A 5,195-nucleotide genomic window follows, 5' to 3' on the forward strand; every position below is an offset into this window, starting at 1 on the left:
CTGGGGGTTCCTTTTCCCAGCAGACTACTTCTAGAACGAGCTTGTACACTGAAGCTGACTCTTTTGCTCTCTTTTTGTTTCTTTCCTATTTTCTTGGCTTCTTTGCCACTATCTAGACAATTTTGGAACTTTGTTCCCAACTAAAATGGTTTCAATAGTCTGATTGTGATCATACATTTTTACAAGGAATTTTTAAAATCTTTCCTCGAGTCCAGAAAGTCAAGGACTTAGATTTTTTTCTTCCCTTATCAATATTGCCATGAAATTGATAAATAAAGACCAACTCTTTATTTTTGTTTTTAACCCACGTAGATAATTCCCATCCATTAATCCATTTTGTGGACCAATAGTTGCCATTCTGATGGAAGCTGTCACTTCTTAACAATAGGCATTCTGTGACTATGTTGACAGCACTTTGGGTGAAGATCCTAACTGGTCTTAGATATACATAGGGAGAAATTTGCTCAGCCAGTGTCGGTCTTAAGCATGCGTATCAGAAGATCTTTCTAGAGCTGGGAATTTTCCCATGAAAGGGATTCAGTTCGGGAAGAGACACTTGTGCCAGAGTTTTACATTCTTCTTGAACACTGCTTAAGGAACTTAGATGCCATGTCCATTTGGATCTCTGTCTGCACAGAACTTTGTCATGCCAGTGCTTGAAATGCATCTTGAAGAGAATTCACTAGCACAGAATGAAAGAGAGTGGAAGGGGTTGGTGGGGCTAACCAGGCCCAACCCCCCTGCCTAAACCAGGATACCTAGAGCCTCTTGCCCAGGATTCTATCTGGGTGTACTTTTAATGTCTTCAAAGATCCAGGCTCCACAATCTTTCTGGGCAGTCTGTGCCGTGGTTCAGTCACCCTGACAGTAAAGAAACATTTACTGATGTTCAAAGGCAATCTCCTGTATTTCAGTGTGTGCCCACTGCCTCTTGTCTTTTCCCTCAGCATCACTGAAAAGACACTGATTCCCTCCCCTTTGCACTATTGCTTCCATATGTATGTGTGATGCCATCTAGAGGTATGTCAAAAACCTCCCTGAAGCCCAGGCAGATAATATTCCCTTCATCTACCAGTCAAGTTGATTCATCAGAGGAGTTTAAAGTGATGTTCAGCATGAAATTCCCCTGAAAAATCATGCCAACTACATTATTTGGTCATCTTTCATGTGCCTGGCAAGGATTTCCAGGAAGAGCTGCTTCATCAACTTCCTGGGGATAAAAAAGAGGATGGCTGGTTTGTACTATCGCGAGTCCTCTTAATTGCCTTTTTTGAAGATGGGTGTCATTTGCTAACATCCACTCTTTAGCCTCTCTTTTCGTCTACATCTTAGCAAAACGCTTTCCCACTATGTCTGGCTAGGAAAAACTGTGCCAGCACAGAAAACATCTCCCATCGTGTTCTAGAAGTTGCACGGATGTCTGCCAAGTGTTTGGCAGGAAGAAAAGAAAAGTTGTCCAAAACAGCTTCCAATCGAATGTTCCTGTGATTGGAAAAGTCAGGAGAGTGCAAAGGTACTGTTTTCTATCAGTTGGCAAGGTGCGCACACAATCCCAGTGTTGTACAGCTTGCTTCTTCACCTTCCCGAAGCTGCCGCTCTCGCCGGCTGCCAGAGCCGAAGAAGCGGCTTCTTCGCGCAAAGACGATTGTGCCGCTCACAGTGCTCTCCTTAGCGCGGCTTCTGCCGAAAGACGCCCGGCAGCGGCTCTTACCTCCGGAGAGCGGCAGCTTCGGGAAGGTGAAGAAGCAAGCTGTACAACACTGGGATTGTGTGCGCACCTTGCCAACTGATAGAAAACAGTACCTTTGCACTCTCCTGACTTTTCCAATCACATGAATATTCGATTGGAAGCTGTTTTGGACAACTTTTCTTTTCTTCCTGCCAAACACTTGGCAGACATCCGTGCAACTTCTAGAACACGATGGGAGATGTTTTCTGTGCTGGCACAGTTTTTCCTAGCCAGACATAATGGAAAAGCTTTTTGCCGAGGTGTAGATGAGAAGAGGAGCTAAAGACAAAGGTAGGATGCTCTCCGGAGGTAAGAGCCGCTGCCGGGCGTCTTTCGGCAGAAGCCGCGCTAAGGAGAGCACTGTGAGCGGCGCAATCGTCTTTGCGCGAAGAAGCCGCTTCTTCGGCTCCGGGAGCCGGCGAGAGCGGCAGCTTCGGGAAGGTGAAGAAGCAAGCTGTACAACACTGGGATTGTGTGCGCACCTTGCCAACTGATAGAAAACAGTACCTTTGCACTCTCCTGACTTTTCCAATCACAGGAACATTCGATTGGAAGCTGTTTTGGACAACTTTTCTTTTCTTCCTGCCAAACACTTGGCAGACATCCATGCAACTTCTAGAACACGATGGGAGATGTTTTCTGTGCTGGCACAGTTTTTCCTAGCCAGACATAGTGGGAAAGCGTTTTGCTAAGATGTAGACGACAAGAGAGGCTAAAGAGTGGATGTTAGCAAATGACACCCATCTTCAAAAAAGGCAATTAAGAGGACTCGCGATAGTACAAACCAGCCAGCCTCTTTTTTATCCCCAGGAAGTTGATGAAGCAGCTCTTCCTGGAAATCCTTGCCAGGCACATGAAAGATGCCCAAATAATGTAGTTAGCATGATTTTTCAGGGGAATTTCATGCTGAACATCACTTTAAACTCCTCTGATGAATCAACTTGACTGGTAGATGAAGGGAATATTATCTGCCTGGGCTTCAGGGAGGTTTTTGACATACCTCTAGATGGCATCACACATACATATGGAAGCAATAGTGCAAAGGGGAGGGAATCAGTGTCTTTTCAGTGATGTTGAGGGAAAAGACAAGAGGCAGTGGGCACACACTGAAATACAGGAGATTGCCTTTGAACATCAGTAAATGTTTCTTTACTGTCAGGGTGACTGAACCACGGCACAGACTGCCCAGAAAGATTGTGGAGCCTGGATCTTTGAAGACATTAAAAGTACACCCAGATAGAATCCTGGGCAAGAGGCTCTAGGTATCCTGGTTTAGGCAGGGGGGTTGGGCCTGGTTAGCCCCACCAACCCCTTCCACTCTCTTTCATTCTGTGCTAGTGAATTCTCTTCAAGATGCATTTCAAGCACTGGCATGACAAAGTTCTGTGCAGACAGAGATCCAAATGGACATGGCATCTAAGTTCCTTAAGCAGTGTTCAAGAAGAATGTAAAACTCTGGCACAAGTGTCTCTTCCCGAACTGAATCCCTTTCATGGGAAAATTCCCAGCTCTAGAAAGATCTTCTGATACGCATGCTTAAGACCGACACTGGCTGAGCAAATTTCTCCCTATGTATATCTAAGACCAGTTAGGATCTTCACCCAAAGTGCTGTCAACATAGTCACAGAATGCCTATTGTTAAGAAGTGACAGCTTCCATCAGAATGGCAACTATTGGTCCACAAAATGGATTAATGGATGGGAATTATCTACGTGGGTTAAAAACAAAAATAAAGAGTTGGTCTTTATTTATCAATTTCATGGCAATATTGATAAGGGAAGAAAAAAATCTAAGTCCTTGACTTTCTGGACTCGAGGAAAGATTTTAAAAATTCCTTGTAAAAATGTATGATCACAATCAGACTATTGAAACCATTTTAGTTGGGAACAAAGTTCCAAAATTGTCTAGATAGTGGCAAAGAAGCCAAGAAAATAGGAAAGAAACAAAAAGAGAGCAAAAGAGTCAGCTTCAGTGTACAAGCTCGTTCTAGAAGTAGTCTGCTGGGAAAAGGAACCCCCAGCTAAATTTCCAATGTATGCCTGCGCTTGATTCAGTAACTGGTCAATGTAAAAACCAATCCTTTTGTACAACTTCTTCCAGCAACAAAAACTCCAACAGGTTGACACTACCATCATGCCTGTTCCAGACATATTTAAAAGAGAAATGATGATTTTCTTGAAAACCCACTTACATAAAAGTTGCAAGATGGTGGAGGGATTCCCACATCCTCCTTCCTCCATCTGGCTTGAAAGTATATTTGATAAAATATGCAACAAAGCACATGATTTATAAGGGAGAGTCAAATGGATGATTTGGGAATCGATCTCTTGTTGATAGTAAACTTCATATCCACTCGGTGTGACCTTTTTAAAACAAAATGTGGAGCTGAGGCATGAATCTGCCACAACAATTGTAAAGCAAACATACACACTCCCCTTCATATGCCCCCCCCTCCACACACACCTAGGCACACACAGAGATCAGCATAGCAGATCATGAACTCCTTGGAAAAGACTGAAATGCTAAATGCCTCTCTTGATGGGCAAAAGAGCTGGTGCAGTAATTCAAATGCCTGGTACAAAAATTCTGTTTCATATTTAGCTCCTATTTAAAACACAGCTTTTCATTTCATTCTATTTACAGAATATTTTCATTTCATTTGTTTCTTTAAAATTACTTAGTTCTCACCTGTTGTATGTCTAGGAATATTTTCTTCCAAAAATAGAAAAAAATAGATGATATCTTTTCAGCAGAAAACATTGGTTGATACAATTTTAAACCATCATGATATGGAAGAATTCTTCTGTCCCTCTCGAAGGTGGAAGAAGCATTTGGATCACAGATCATCTACAATGAAATACTTGACATGTTTAAGATGCTTTCAATCAATTTTGATCGTCAATTGCTTATTTGTTGTAAACAGTAATTTTTCAGTGAAGGGAAAGCGTGTGTGGTATATCTACATGATATGTTCAAAGGCAGTTCCTACTAATGGCCAGGCTGAATTCCAGTAAATAATGTCCCGAATGATATTTTGCCGCCTTCTTTGGCACTTCATGAAATCTTACCCCGATGAAGTGCTGAAACACAGAGATTTTCTCTTAGAGAGTGTCTCATGTTGTAACCTATCCCATGGATTTTATGCTGTAATTCTTATCTCTTTTAAAATTTACTATCTTCTGTACAGTTTTCATGAAACTTTCTGTTACAGTAGTGAATAGCACAGATAAATGTCATTTTGTACAACTTTGAATTTACCCCAAGAGCTGAGAGAAAACTTGATCCTATACTTCAATCCGAGTTTCTTCTATAGTCCAACTTTGTTTCTCTACCATCAAGCTTCTCCTTTGTTGCTGCTCCAAGCCCCGTCCAAGGTGACCTTGAATACTTTCAGGGATGGGACACCCGCAACTTCTCTGGGCAACCTGTTCCAGTGTTCCAGCACTCCCACAGTAAAAAAGGCCTT

The sequence above is a fragment of the Melospiza melodia genome, unplaced genomic scaffold (assembly GCF_035770615.1).
Source record: "Melospiza melodia melodia isolate bMelMel2 unplaced genomic scaffold, bMelMel2.pri scaffold_28, whole genome shotgun sequence".
NCBI classification, from domain to species: domain Eukaryota; kingdom Metazoa; phylum Chordata; class Aves; order Passeriformes; family Passerellidae; genus Melospiza; species Melospiza melodia.